This window comes from Schistocerca cancellata, chromosome 1 (assembly GCF_023864275.1).
Source record: "Schistocerca cancellata isolate TAMUIC-IGC-003103 chromosome 1, iqSchCanc2.1, whole genome shotgun sequence".
Taxonomy (NCBI): Eukaryota; Metazoa; Arthropoda; class Insecta; order Orthoptera; family Acrididae; genus Schistocerca; species Schistocerca cancellata.
In genome coordinates, this window is record NC_064626.1 from 746,285,655 (window position 1) to 746,300,835 (window position 15,181).

The 15,181-nt window shown below is 42.1% G+C and overlaps 1 protein-coding gene across 2 annotated transcripts in view; it reads right to left on the reverse strand.

The window, feature by feature from the left end:
* The window catches only part of LOC126185814 (uncharacterized), a 74,436-nt gene that overhangs the window by 44,109 nt on the left and 15,146 nt on the right, over positions 1-15,181 (reverse strand). The window contains exon 2 of one of the 2 annotated variants that reach the window (XM_049928160.1): positions 11,446-11,553. The exons of the other annotated variant lie outside the window; for it this stretch is intronic. The gene's annotated coding sequence lies outside the window, so the exon portion shown is untranslated. The remainder of the gene's footprint in view (positions 1-11,445; positions 11,554-15,181) is intronic. 2 annotated transcript variants of the gene reach the window in all.

A 15,181-nucleotide genomic window follows, 5' to 3' on the forward strand; every position in this document is an offset into this window, starting at 1 on the left:
CGTCTCCTACCTTCCAAACTTTACAGAAGCTCTCCTGCGAACCTAAGCCATGTCTCCGCAATATCCTTTCTTTCAGGAGTGCTAGTTCTGCAAGGTTCGCAGGAGAGCTTCTGTAAAGTTTGGAAGGTAGGAGACGAGATACTGGCAGAAGTAAAGCTGTGAGTACCGGGCGTGAGTCGTGCTTCGGTAGCTCAGTTGGTAGAGCACTTGCCCGCGAAAGGCAAAGGTCCCGAGTTCGAGAAGAGGACTACTGTTTCCATGTTTCTCGAGAAAAGCATGGTGCTCATGTTGAGTGTATGGTGTAGTGTCTATGCGAACATAAAACATCGAACTTTTCTCTGTCCAGTAGTTTGTCTGCAATAAACAACTGAAATTCGTTCTTTTTTTTTTAATAACCATATATATGGATAGGTTAGAGCAGACAACTGCTCTCTCAGGGCTCAGTTCCACCTGCATCTGATGGCCGCCAACCCGAATAAGGGCGAAGAAACTACAGAATAAAGAATTCATTCTACTCAAGAGATGGAAGAAAGTAAAAGGAAAAGGCTAAACACGTAATGGAAATTAGTTGGACCGTCAGTAATGAAACTAGGTAATGAGGCAGTTGAGGCCGCACATGGGCGTCCTCGAGGCTATGCATTTGAAGGGAGTCGGCCGTTGTGGCCGAGCGGTTCTAGGCGCTTCAGTCCGGAACCGCGCTGCTGCTATGGTCGCAGGTTCGAATACTGCCTCGGGCATGGATTTGCGTGATGTTCTTAGGTTAGTTAGGTTTAAGTATGTAAGTAGGCTGTTTAGGTTCTTATATTGGTAACGCCACGTAGCGCTCTGAAAATCACTGGCTGTGCTGTGTGCAGTCTGTGGCTGGTTTGCATTGTTGTCTGTCACTGTAGTGTTGGGCAGCGGCAGCTGGATGTGAACAGCGCGTAGTGTTGCGCAGTTGGAGGTGAGCCGCCAGCAGTGGTAGATGTGTGGAAGGAAATGGCGGAGTTTTGAAATTACATATATTATGACTTTTGATGATATTAAGGTAAATACATTGTTTGTTCTCTACTAAAATCTTTCATTTGCTAACTATCCCTATTAGTAGTTAGTGCCTTCAGTAGTTTGAATCTTTTATTTAGCTGGCAGTAGTGGCGCTCGCTGCATTGCAGTAGTTCGAGTAATGACGATTTTTGTGAGGTAAGTGATTTGTGAAAGGTACAGGTTAATGTTAGTCAGGGCCATTCTTTTGTAGGGATTATTGGAAGTCAGATTGCGTTGCGCTAAAAATATTGTGTGTCAGTTTAAGCACAGTCCTGTATAATTTTTCAGAGGGGACGTTTCATAAGTAGTTCTAAGTTCTAGGGGACTGATACCTCAGATGTTAAATCCCATAGTGCTCAGAGCCATTTGAACCATGTGAAGCGGGGCAAGCCCTCCTATAACCGCCCCATCCACGAACCGTCACAGGCAAAGCGTTAAAGAGGTGGATAGCGCCCACTAATCAACAGAGTGCTACTCCTAAAAGGGAAAGTAGCATGTGCCAATAATAGAGGCACAGCACCTAAAACAATTAAAACAAGGAAATAAGGGAACACAGAAGAGAAGGCAAAGGATTCAGGATAGAGGGGTCCCTCTGACCCGGCATGTTGCAGGAGATGTCCCAAAAACCTAACCACGCCGTTCCCCGCCTCGGAACTACACTGGTGTCCAAATTTAAGCAACAAACGGAAATTTTGCAAGGTTGTGTAGGTTGTGTTTATTTTGCCACAAAACAGTATAAACAGCCGATAGTGAACTATAAATAATGTAAAGCATACAGAACGTAAACAACTGCAACATGCATTACGGTAGGCAAAAACGTTCTTCGTTTTTTTTTACTTCATGGATTTGCACACTCAGTCCGACAACTGCTTAATGTGCTCAGTATGCGATGTAACCACCTGTGGCACCAATACAGACCTTACAACAGCGGGCCACGTTGTGAATGATGTCATCAATCTCTTGTTGAGGCAACAACGCCCATTCTTCCTGCAGAGCTGCTCGCAGTCTTGGGTTGGTGGGTTCTGACGTTACGCAAACCGTCTCCCTAATGCATGACAAAGAAGCTCTATGGGATTCAAATCGGGAGAACGAGCAGGCCACGCCATGCGTGCAATATCTTCCAAGAAAATATCAACCACCCGTGCTCTATGAGGTCGAGCATTATCGTCCATCAGAACGAAGTCTGGACCCTCAGCACCTCACAACAACCGAAAATGAGATCCCAATGCCCGCATCTCGTGGTCGTGCGGTAGCGTTCTCGCTTACCACGCCCGGGTTCCCGGGTTCGATTCCCGGCGGGGTCAGGGATTTTCTCTGCCTCGTGATGGCTGGGTGTTGTGTGCTGTCCTTAGGTTAGTTAGGTTTAAGTAGTTCTAAGTTCTAGGGGACTGATGACCATAGATGTTAAGTCCCATAGTGCTCAGAGCCATTTTTTTGAGGTCCCAAGATCTCGTCTTGTACGTGACAGCAGCTAAACCTTGCTGATTCACCCGTAGAGTTTCATGAAGAGGGGTTCGATTGGTAAACCTAATCCCTGTTGACACCATTAGGGATCCTCCTCTATTTCGGTTTCTTTCCACAATGTTTGTGTACCGAGATCATGTTGCACTTTCCATTCATCGAGAATCACTCTCCAGAGTAAATCGGGACTCATCTGTGAGAACAACATCGGCCTGCTCTTCGACCATCCAGGTAGCATGTCGATGACTCCAATCTAAACGTTCCCTTCTGTGAATACGCGTCAGAGATAGACATACAGCTGCCAAAGCCTTCTGCGCACCATTTGTCTCGATACAACACGTCCAGTAGATGCTGCGATCTCACATGCCAGTTGCCGTGTAGTACTGAGGCGGTATTGTCGTGTCGGTACAGCCGGATAACGGTCTCACTTCTGAAGTCACACATGGTAGGACGTGGCCTGGTCTTTGGGATACAGCTTCGGTCTCTATAAACTCTCGCCACATCCGAGAAACAACAGAACGATCCACATTAAGCCATCGGGGCTAATCAGTTTGCGACTGTCCCGCTTCCTTTCTTTCTATTGCCCTCCACTGCAGAGAATCTGGTACGTATCTTCTCTGCGCCACTGTGCACCGTCTGCGTCTATGTACACAGTGATTGCGGATGTCGAGCTACCCAGCGAACAGTATCTGTTTCATAGGTACCCTGACGTCATCATTGGCATGGTTATCCGTTGACCAGAATGGCATCTTCCATGCATGACACATTCGTACGGACATCTGGTTGACAGTTGGTATGATTATATCGTTAATTAGATACAGGATAGGGAAATAGCAGTTTGTTGCTTTAATTTTAGATACCAGTGTAGTCGGCCTTAGATGCACCCGCAAATCCGCACCAGGGGCCGAGTAATCGCTTCTCTAGCCAAGTGGTTGGCCAGTTCATTGCCTGGGATATCTACATGATTTTGCGACTTGGGACCTGAGAAAGACAACCGAGCAGTCAGTCTTTCAAAGAGAAGGTCATGAATAGCAGATATCACAGGGTGAAGAGTAACGTCGGTCAGTGACCTGGAGACTGCTCAAACAATCACTACATATCAAAACGCGGTCCCACAGGCGTGTTTAATACGACAGAGGACTCTTAATGGGTATCAGCTCTGTCGTAAAGGCACTAATGTCGCTCGCAGATGTAAAAGCATAGCTCACCAGTGGTTTTAGAGCCGTCAGTGTAAAAGACGGCAGCACACTGGTACTCCGAAATAACTGAGAGGAACAGTCGCCGAAAGGTCATGGGACGACTGACATTTTAGGACAATGTCAAATTAAACGCCTTTCAGCCGTCTACTTTCAACTTTATTTTATTAGGCAACCAGTTTCAGCGCTTTATTACACCATCATCAGGCCGCTGACCGACGTGTAGGAATAATCTACCTCGCTTGTGATCGAAGCAGGGGCCAGCAACACTGGTCTTAGTAGAAGTCTACTTGCTACAGCAACCACTTCAAACATCATAAACCGCTGAAATTGGTTGCCTAATAAAATAAGGTTGAAAATTGACGGCTGAAAGGTATTTAATTTGACATCCTCAATCGAACAACCGAGTCCCGCGACCATCGCAAAAAAGATGAAGATACAGAGACTTATAGGTCAATGGTCGTCAAACTTTTTTTGCTCAAGAGCGAATATTGACCCTGTGGGGCGGCATTTCGAGCCGCATATCTACCGACTTCCCGATCTTATTTTTGATTGGTAACCTACATAAAACAGTATGTTATGAGCTTCGAATAGACTGCCTATAGTAAGGACGCAAAAAGTTGGCCGCTGGTCCCCAAGTACTGATCGTTAAAAATCTGCACCATTCACAACACTTCCTATCGACTGTTCTGTGTTCCAGATTGCTGCTGCCACCGGCGATCCCAAAGTTTTGACGCTATAAGCCTGACGAAGCGTTGTCTGTGTGAGCGGATGAATGATTAATAACAGTAATTGTATTTACATTTCAGTGCTTTATGCAATATGAGACATATCACAAAATTTTACTAAACGTTTAGAATGTCATTTGTCTTCTGCTAATTACATTGTATTACAAAAGACGTAATTTAACTTCATATTCCTTGCCAGAAATGCGAACCGCATTTGAAGATGACCGTCTCTGCAACGCGCTTTCACGAATCCATGTTACTTTCATTTGAAATTTATTCCATGGCAGTTGATCAGTACGAGGTACGCACGCCTGTGAGTCATCAGTACAGGAGAACAAACAGCAAAACATTCCCACTGCCACGTACTCCAACCCTGCACTGGACGCACTACTGACTCCTCTGCCCCTCAGCTTACTGTGTACTTAGCTCACGACCAAACTCGTCCACATTAACTACAACTGAGCACATCTTAATATATTACAGTCTGTGTACTTCTTTGTTACTGAGCAGGAAAACTATGCTCTTAAGAATCTCTTAACTTTAGTAGACACTGAATTTGTCTGCCGGTTGCTAGGTACATATTACTGTACGAGGAGCGACTGAAGAGTTCGGGTAAATGACCTCGGAAAATAAACGAAACAACAGTTACAAAAAAATAACCTTACTGGCCTTCAAAGCGACCACCAGAACAAACTTCTGGTATTAGTTGTAAAGCTGTTGGAAACTGTCAGCAACGCTTCTCGTGGAATCGCGTGTAGCACCATGGTCACCACGTCTGTGTGCCCAACTTTCTCGCTGAACGAAATGTGACGGTTCTTTAACACCCTCACAATTCTCCAGATTTGGCGCCGGCAGATTTCTTTTCATTTCTGCGCCTTAAATTAGCTCTGAAAGCCTTACACTTAAGAGATGTTGTCCGTTACCACGATGTTTCGAGCGACTCCATAATTAGCGTTTCCTAACGGTTTCCAAGAGCTTTACAGCCGATGCCAGAACTGTGTTCCATCTAATGGTGACAATTCTGACGGCCAGTAAAGGTATCTTGTTTGTAACTCTTGTTTATTGATTTTCCGTGCGAGATTAGCCGAGCGGTCTGCGGCGCTGCAGTCATGGACAGTGCGGCTGATCCCGACGGAGGTTCGAGTCCTCCCTCGGGCATGGGTGTGTGTGTGTTTGTCCTTAGGATAATTTAGGTTAAGTAGCGTGTAACTTAGGGACTGATGACCTTAGCAGTTAAGTCCCATAAGATTTCACACACATTTGACCACACATTTTTGTTTCTTGATTTTCTGTGACCATTCAACGAAATTTTCAGGCTGACGCTGTGAAATGCGGCTGAGAACCGCCAACCGGACGAATAATTGATTCGGGTCGCCTGCGGCCCTCGGTCCGCAGTTTGACCACCGCTGCCTTAGGACCTTTAAACAGATCGGTACTAATTTGTGGCATGGTTACCAACCCAGGCGGAGGTCCTGGCAGAGGGCTGCGAGGCACATTGCAACTGGTAATCCCACCCGAGGGTGCGTGTCAGTAGGTCAGCGCCCATCATATGCAGAAAGGTTAGGATACGTTGAATGATCAGGAAATTGTCGAATGACGATCACATAGGACAGCAAGTATTGGTACCGTCGAAACAGAAAAGGGAAAATGCCCGCTTCGGCAGGAGGCTGTTTGACTGGTCAAAGGAAGTTTTGTTGTCGTCGTCGTCGTATTTTTGTCGTCTTAATCCATTGGTGCAGTAGTTGAATTTACGATAAATAAGTTGAATATTCATGGTTCATTATTGTAATGCTGCTTATACAGGATTATTCAAAAATATTGTAGAGCGCCAAGAACTATGATCATGTTTCGAACGGCAAAGATGCCAACAGGTGGCGGGAGCAGCAGTAGCTGTTTTAGCAGCAAATATCTCGCAATAGTAGCAACCGGCCGCGAGAAGAAGAATCGACGGCAATCTGAAATAATGACTTAATTGTTAAAAGTAACGGTATCGCTTTACGTTTGTTTCTGCAACTGGTGCGAAAATGGTTTAACGTTGGTCTTACGGCATTTATCCTGCCCGAATTGTACTGGGCATTCAAGTTCACATACGGGCATTCTCAGTGTTGGTGAGATGCTGACAGTTGCAATACATTAAGCTATAGCATGGACAGTTGCAGAGGAGTAGTGGAACTTATAGTGGTGGTACAGTCTAAATACTTCAAGGCTAAAATAATTGATTGGTTTAACTGTTCAATTTTCCATCAGTGAAATACTGTCTAGTGGCTCCCACTGTGTATCACTAAATGACAAGTAATGGAGATCCGGGTGTTTAACAGTAAAGACTGGGCTTTATTAATTTTTTGGATGATAGAAATATTTCACAGTGAGTGTTGCACTAAGAAAAATCACTTGTTATGGATATGTAATTTGATTTAATATTGCGCGTGGTTTGCAGGAAGTGTTGTGGAACGAGCGTTACCCGAGAGAAACAAAGTTCAGAGATTCAATGATTTAGTATTACGACTGACTTGATGATATTATTTGAATAAAATTTCATAAAAAATAAAAATAACTGAAGAAAGAAACATTATCCTTATAGGTGAGTAGTATCTCAAAAAATATTTCACAGAAAAATCTAATAGAAAATAAATAAGAAAGAAAATACTTATTTTATACCGAAACGAAACAGAGATTAACGGTGTCGGTAGAAATTGCATCGCTTGCTTAGTTTTCAGTTATCTCTTAAGTTTAAAGTGGTCGCTATTAATTCACAAGCTAAGGACAATCTATGCCATTACATATTATAGTGTATCGCAAGTAAAGGAAATTCGTTAAGCCGTAGGTCAGCTCAGGATTTATAAAAATGATCAAATGTGTGTGAAATCTTATGGGACTTAACTGCTAAGGTTATCAGTCTCTAAGCTTTCACACTACTTAACCTAAATTATCCTAAGGACAAACACACACATCCATGCCCGAGGGAGGACTCGAACCTCCGCCGGGACCAGCCGCACAGTCCATGACTGCAGCGCCAGGATTAATAAACTTTGAGTGATAGATGTTTGCTGTATTTTATATTTAATTAAGATATATCTACGTTCGTGATGCGAGGTTCACGAAAGGCAAAGTTATAAGTTCTGTTGAACTGTGGACTAAGACGTACCTTTTTATTACAGTTTGATTCAAAGAAAAAATCAGTATTAATACTAATAAATTTTAATCGGTTATTATTCTAAATGAATAACGTAAGGCTACGTATTCTTACAACATCATAGAGATCATTCATGAATAATTATGTTGAGTACAAATAATTCTAATACACAGCCATGTATTGTGTAGCATCCTATTATATCTGCACAGATTGCTTATCACTATATGCTGTTACGTAGAACAAAGGTTTTAAGTCATTCAGTAAAGCATTTAATAGTAATGAATGTCATCTACTCGCTGTTTAAACGTCCACCTACAACTACATAGACTACTTGCAGCTAACTAACGACATCTTCTGCTAATGATTAATAGACGGTTCAGATGTTCAAATGTCCAAATGCGATATTACGCACAGCTGCTTGTATGAAATTTAAATTAAATAAAAACTAAACTCGTGTTGGAATGGAATAACATCAAATTTACGATGAGCTTATATATACAGGGTGGTCTAGGGTGGTCCATTGATAGTGACCGGGCCAAGTATCTCACGAAATAAGCATCAATCGAAAAAACTACAAAGAACGAAACTCGTCTAGCTTGAAGGGGGAAACCAGATGGCGCTATGGTTGGCCCGCTAGATGGCGCTGCCATAGGTCAAACGGATATCAACTGCGTTTTTTTTTTCAATAGGAACCCCCCATTTTTTATTACATATTCGTGTAGTGCGTAAAGAAATATGAATGTTTTAGTAGGACCACTTTTTTCGCTTTGTGATAGATGGCCCTGTAATAGTCACAAATTATAAGTACGTGGTATCACTTAACATCCCGCCAGTGCGGACGGTATTTGCTTAGTGATACATTATCCGTGTAAAAATGGACCGTATACCAATTGTGGAAAGGTCGATTTCGTGTTGATGTATGGCTATTGTAATCATAATGCCCAACGGGCGTGTGCTATGTATGCTGCTCGGTATCCTGGACGACATCATCCAAGTGTCCGAACCGTTCGCCGGATAGTTACGTTATTTAAGGAAACAGGAAGTGTTCAGCCTCATGTGAAACGTCAGTCACGACCTGCATCAAATGATGATGCCCAAGTAGGTGTTTTAGCTGCTGTCGCGGCTAATCCGCACATCAGTAGCAGACAAATTGCGCGAGAATCGGGAATCTCACAAACGTCGGTGTTGAGAATGCTACATCAACATCGATTGCACCCGTACCATATTTCTATGCACCAAGAATTGCATGGCGACGACTTTGAACGTCGTGTACAGTTCTGCCACTGGGCACAAGAGAAATTACGGGACGATGACAGATTTTTTGCACGCGCTCTATTTAGCGTCGAAGCGTCATTCACCAACAGCGGTAACGTAAACCGGCATAATAAGCACTATTGGGCATCGGAATATCCACGATGGCTGCGACAAGTGGAACATCAGCGACCTTGGCGGGTTAATGTATGGTATGGCATTATGGGAGGAAGGATAATTGGCCTCCATTTTATCGATGGCAATCTAAATGGTGCAATGTATGCTGATTTCCTACGTAATGTTCTGCCGATGTTACTACAAGATGTTTCACTGCATGACAGAATGGCGATGTACTTCCAACATGATGGATGTCCGGCACATAGCTCGCGTGCGGTTGAAGCAGTACTGAATAGCATATTTCATGACAGGTGGATTGGTCGTCGAAGCACCATACCATGGTCCGCACGTTCACCGGATCTGACGTCCCCGGATTTCTTTCTGTGGGGAAAGTTGAAGGATATTTGCTATCGTGATTCACCGACAACGCCTGACAACATGCGTCAGCGCATTGTCAATGCATGTGCGAACATTACGGTAGGTGGACTACTCGCAGTTGAGAGGAATGTCGTTACACGCATTGCCAAATGCATTGAGGTTGACGGACATCATTTTGAGCATTTATTGCATTAATGTGGTATTTACAGGTGATCGCACTGTAACAGCATGCGTTCTCAGAAATGATAAGTTCGCAAAGGTACATATGTCACATTGGAACAACCGAAATAAAAAGCTCAAAAGTACCTACGTTCTGTATTTTAATTTAAAAAACCTACCTTTTACCAACTGTTCGTCTAAAATTGTGAGCCATATGTTTGTGACTATTACAGCGCCATCTATCACAAAGCTAAAAAAGTAGTCCAATTAAAACATTCATATTTCCTTACGTACTGCACGAATATGTAATAAAAATGGGTGTTCCTACTTTAAAAAAAACGCAGTTGATATCCGTTTGTCCTATGACAGTGTCATCTAGTGGGCCAACCATAGCGCCATCTGGTTTCCCCCTTCAAGCTAAACAAGTTTCGTTCTTTGTAGTTTTTCCGTTTGACGCTTATTTTGTGAGATATGTGGCCCGGTCACGATCAATGGACCACCCTGTATATATATCGTAAGGCGTTGTTTTCGGTTCAGATTGTGAAGCATCGTTCGCTACCAGGATATACTTGTAAAACACTGCAAGACCTGTTGACTGCTGCCAGAATTGCGCAATTAGCCACATTTCAAGAAGTGGTCATCCCGAGTTTCCAGTGCACAAAATAGCAATCATCTGGAACGTAATTACGTAAGTATACTTCCGTCACTGTGTAAGAAGGCCCGACCCAGGGTTTACAGCTTATGTTTAAATACAAGCATGTCCTGAAGCTGTAATTGTGATTTCTGAGTGGAGTATATTCCAGCCGGTTGAGGGGACGTAGAATCGTATTTTCATGAAAATATCGATTTTTTTTACTGTCTTAAAATATTCAGCGGGACTTCCTCCTTAAATTGATGTGTTGCACGTTGTTGTACTAAAATCCTAACCAATTCACCATTTTTCCGAAGTGGTGCGCTCGGTTTTCCTCCCTGTCATGGCCGACTGCAGATCTGTCAGTCTTTCACTGTGATTTTAAGACTGCTAGTTTCTAGTGATTAATTTGTGTTACGTGGAGTATTCGCAGCTTCACTATTTGTAACACAATATGTCCCACATCCTACTACATTCACGTTAAAGGAAGTGCGTTCAAATATCATGATAGGGAAGTTCCATTTCCATCCTTTGAGAAACTATGTAACTATTCATTTTCAAACTCAATCCTTAGATGAGGAAGTGCAAAGTGTAACTAAATGTGAAAGGATAGACTACTCTCTGAACACCTTTGATGTGCAGTATAAACCGAAAGAAATATGTGCAGAGATATAATCAATATTGAGTCTAGTAATACTGATTATGATAATAAGGAGACTAAAACAGAAAGTGTAACGAATGTATTTGAGGACTGTGTGAATAGCTTTTTAGTAAAGTGTGTGTACTTTTATGTGGACAGAGACAGAAATAACTTAGAGATGAGATTAGTAGATTTTACAAAATACAAAATTAATTACTGTGCTGCTATGGAAATGACAGATCTCGTTGTGCTACTTGTGATTAGAATACAGAGAAGAAAATCGGAAGAATTTGAAATAGAAGGAAGGAGGCAAAAGGCCTACAAAAAATTTTAGATTTTATTTTGGGCCAGTAAGTGGCTACCGATATTACTGAAGCTAGGGGACTCAATGAAGCGCTATTAAAATGCCCATCCTAGTAGAGTAAGCTTTTTCCATAATTTTAGGAAATTTACCCTGGTTTAGATTTTCAAAGTGGGCAATTCCGGATTTGAATCTGTCGAAGGTGCGGAGAGTACTTATTTGCTGATAATGGTGTTTATTAATACAATGTAAATTCCGTAAGGTTATGGAGTGCGAGAAGTTAGGACTGTTATAAAGATGCAGGGAGTTACAAGTAGAGGGACAGATTTGTGATAATTGGTACCTTAAATATGTACGTACTTCAGTGTGTTAGTTGTTTTTTCTGTGGGTCTAAGTCCTTTCGCAAACATACTGCATAATTCGTTACCTGATATTTTCTGCACAGTTGTAACTGCGACGCAAAGTGGGCTACACCTGTCAGCGTGGACTATCCATTTTGCGTCCACGTATCCACACGCCAGGTCCTGACCTGCTGCTAAGGGGAAAATAAACATTAATGGCTTGCTTGTGCCATGTATAATTGGAACTATTAACCACCGTAAAATATATTATTCGTAGCAGTTATAATTATTGCTCCTCAGATGGATTTTTCGGTAGTATCCACAGTATGCACTTATTCCCCAACACCCTGCATATTTAAAGATATATCGGTTTGATGTACAAATGAAGGTAACAACCAAAGAGTTGGAATATAGTTGGAGTTGGAATATAGTTACTTACTTTGCCTGGTAATCACTTGTTAGCGGATGTAACAATAGTGAGGAATCAGGGCTAATTTTTGGGAGCCAGTACTTTGAAGCTGCGATAAACCGTTGTACAGGACTGACGACACGCACTATCCCGATTCCCAGTGAATCTTTCTTCGGCTCCGATCTCCTGTTTATCTACATTCTTCCTTTATTACTCCATGTCAGTCTAGAGGTACCGAACTATACCTCTCTCTTTCCACTATGCAAAGTCTCATTGAGACACCTTTCTCATTCTCCTCCAGTATATGCTACACAATTTTTTTTTGAAACGAAGAAACTGTTACAAGGTAAAGAGTGATTGTAAACGCAGTCTATGGACTACGCACGCGTTTTCCAAATGTAAGGAACTCGTTAAAAGCCGTGGTTTGATGGTAGTGTAACACAATTATGACTGTCGCTGAAAACTGCAGAACGCTGTATTAAATTAAAATAAAATTATAAGACTTTTTCTTGATAACAAGAATAAATATTTTGAATTCTGAGATGGAAAAATGAATCCTTCTGAAGAAATGAAATGTGGTGTTTCAAGCACCTTGCGAAAATCAATTGGTATTTCGCCTCCTCGGTACGAAGAATGAGTGTGTCTGTTTTCATGTGAAAATAATTATTGCAAAAAATGAATAATGGAAACGGAAAAAACTATCTCTGTTCATAGAGAAAATTACAGAAAGAGAATAATCCAACTGAATGTCACTTCTTCAGTAGCTACCAAATGAGTCATCTTCCTGATGTACAATGAAACTAAAACAGATTTCTGAATTAAAACTATAAAAACAGACCTGAGACACACAGAAAAAAATTAAATTCATGCTGATTACTGGTTTTGTCGTTGGTATTGTAGTTGTCACATGATCAATTTGCTTCTCTTAGAATACGCCCATTACAGAGTGACATTCAAAAAGTTCGCTATATCTGCAGAGTTACGATGTTGTTGAGCGATAGAGTTTCCAGTCCATATGCGCGCTAGATACTGCTGATGCTCTGATGCATACCTCGACCAAGGCATGCAGCATGCACCATGTGGCCGATAATGTACGCAGTCGCCAGATGTTTTGTGGGTGGACACCAGTAATCTGTCAGTAGGGCTACATCCGAGCTGGAACGCCCGGGAATCGTCCGATTAATCACAACAAACACGCCCACTGAGTGGTGTCCAACACCAGCTTCTGGTCGTAAGTGTTGTCCTCCTGGCGTAAGTCCCACTAACTGGTAGATGTGAGACTGGTTCGGTGCAACTTTGTTTCGTTGGTGTGGTTTGGTAGATGCTTCTACACCAGGTCGTCCTTATGTCGAAAGGTAAAAAACAAGGATGTTTGTTGTGTCCTCGAGTCGGAACGTTCTTTTCTATTCCTCTTAACCCTTGTTAGAAGAACTCGGCGGGGGGGGGGGGATATTTAACGTTAAACCATTTTTGTCAGCTAAGTGAACATAAGAAAACATTGTCAAATGAAGTATGAACAATCACTTAGTACTGTAACCTAATGTAGCTTACTTGAATGTCACAAAAACTGTATGTTATGTATTTTTTACGTTTTCTCAAAGAAGTGCTTGCATATTTTCCGTTCTGCCCTACCCACGGAGAGAAATGCGATAAGATGCCTTTCGTGAAATTATAGTATAAACGTTGAAATTATTAGGAATATCCTCTTAAACTAAGAAAAAAATGTTTAATTAATAACAAATATTCGGCAAAATCATACGGGCGAGGTGGTGCAGTGGTTAGCACACCAGACCCGCATTGTAGAGAATGACGGTTCAAATCCACGTCCGGCCACCACAATTTAGGTTTCCTGTGATTTCCCTAATTGTCTCCAGGCAAATGCCGGGATGGTTCCTGTGAAAACGGCACGGCCGATTTCCTTCCCCATCCTCCCGTAATCGAAGCTGCTGTTCCGTCTCTAATGATCTCACTGTCTACGGGACGTTAAACTCGAATCGCCTACTCCTCTTCCCCCTCCAAAAACACCATTAACCACAAGAAAATGTTTTAATTCCATTTTGGAAAATGTACAGTCAGTTTTAATAATTAATACGAAATTAATGTTATTGCTACTTTATCGAATCCCATCGCTCGTGAACCAGATGTACTTTTTTGATTGAAGATAGACACCGTAGGATGCCTACAAATAAATCCTGTAACCCGATCTTGCTCAGCTAGACAAATTTCTTTGTCAAAAATGTTTTTTAAGCCATTTCTTTCTTTTGGTTGATAGACTAATGATCTAACAGTGAGATCGTTCAATTAAAAAGTTCGCTCTCGATATACATTTAGCAGTTATTTTACAATCACCGTTTAGGAGTGTAATGACTCGTGTGTCAGGAGGGATTGTGCCACCATTTATAATTGCGTTTCATGTGTCTTGTTATACTGCCTGTAACATCCAAATAGGTGTGATAAAATTCGACTAGCAAGCCATCATTACCCCGTGATTTGTGCCTTGAAAAACTTTTTAAGATGTCTTTCACGTCATCTGGAGCAAAGAGATCACTAACATGCTGTTGGTCGTTTCTCGTAAGAAGGTGGGAGATCATTTGTGAAAATTCCGATAATGCCATGTCGTCAGTGTCAGCCATCCGATATAATAGCGAAAAATGGCGGCGCACCTCGGCCTGAATCTCCCGCATAAATCAGCACCCCGTTTCGACGTCGACAATAGTCCTTTGCTGCGCTGTTTTCTACTAAGGAGGCGGTTGTCGGCGAAACAACCAGTTTCCGTCAACATACATTTTTTTTCGTTTCCATTTCAATCTGACTGTTAAAACCGCCCAAAATAAGCGGTTTCTGAAATAAGCGATTTTCGGTTTTTATTATTGGTATTTCCAGGAACAAATATTCACATCGATCAGAGATTGAAAAATTCTAGGACTCCCCCGTACTCAAAAATGTTCAAATGTGTGTGAAATCTTATGGGACTTGACTGCTAAGGTCATCAGTCCCTAAGCTTACACACTACTTAACCTAAATTATCCTAGGGACAAACACACACACCCAAGCCCGATGGAGGACTCGAACCTCCGCCGGGACCAGCCGCACAGTCCATGACCGCAGCGCCTGAGACCGCTCGGCTAATCCCGCGCGACACTCCCCCCTACTTTTACATTATATGTTTCAAGATACGTAGCATCAAAATATCGAATAAAATAAATAAATAAAAGAAAAGTTAATCCATCCCTCCTTGGTTACTTTTCTCTAAAAGTGACGAGGAGTTGATTACTAAAAAAAAAATAGCCATTTTTATCCCACTGATTCTATTTTTTCGAAACTCCTCAAAAATGATGTTGTAATCAAGATCGTACCACTATCTGGGCGTTACGAATAGTCGATTCTGAAGGGTGGAAACTGAGATGAGAAAC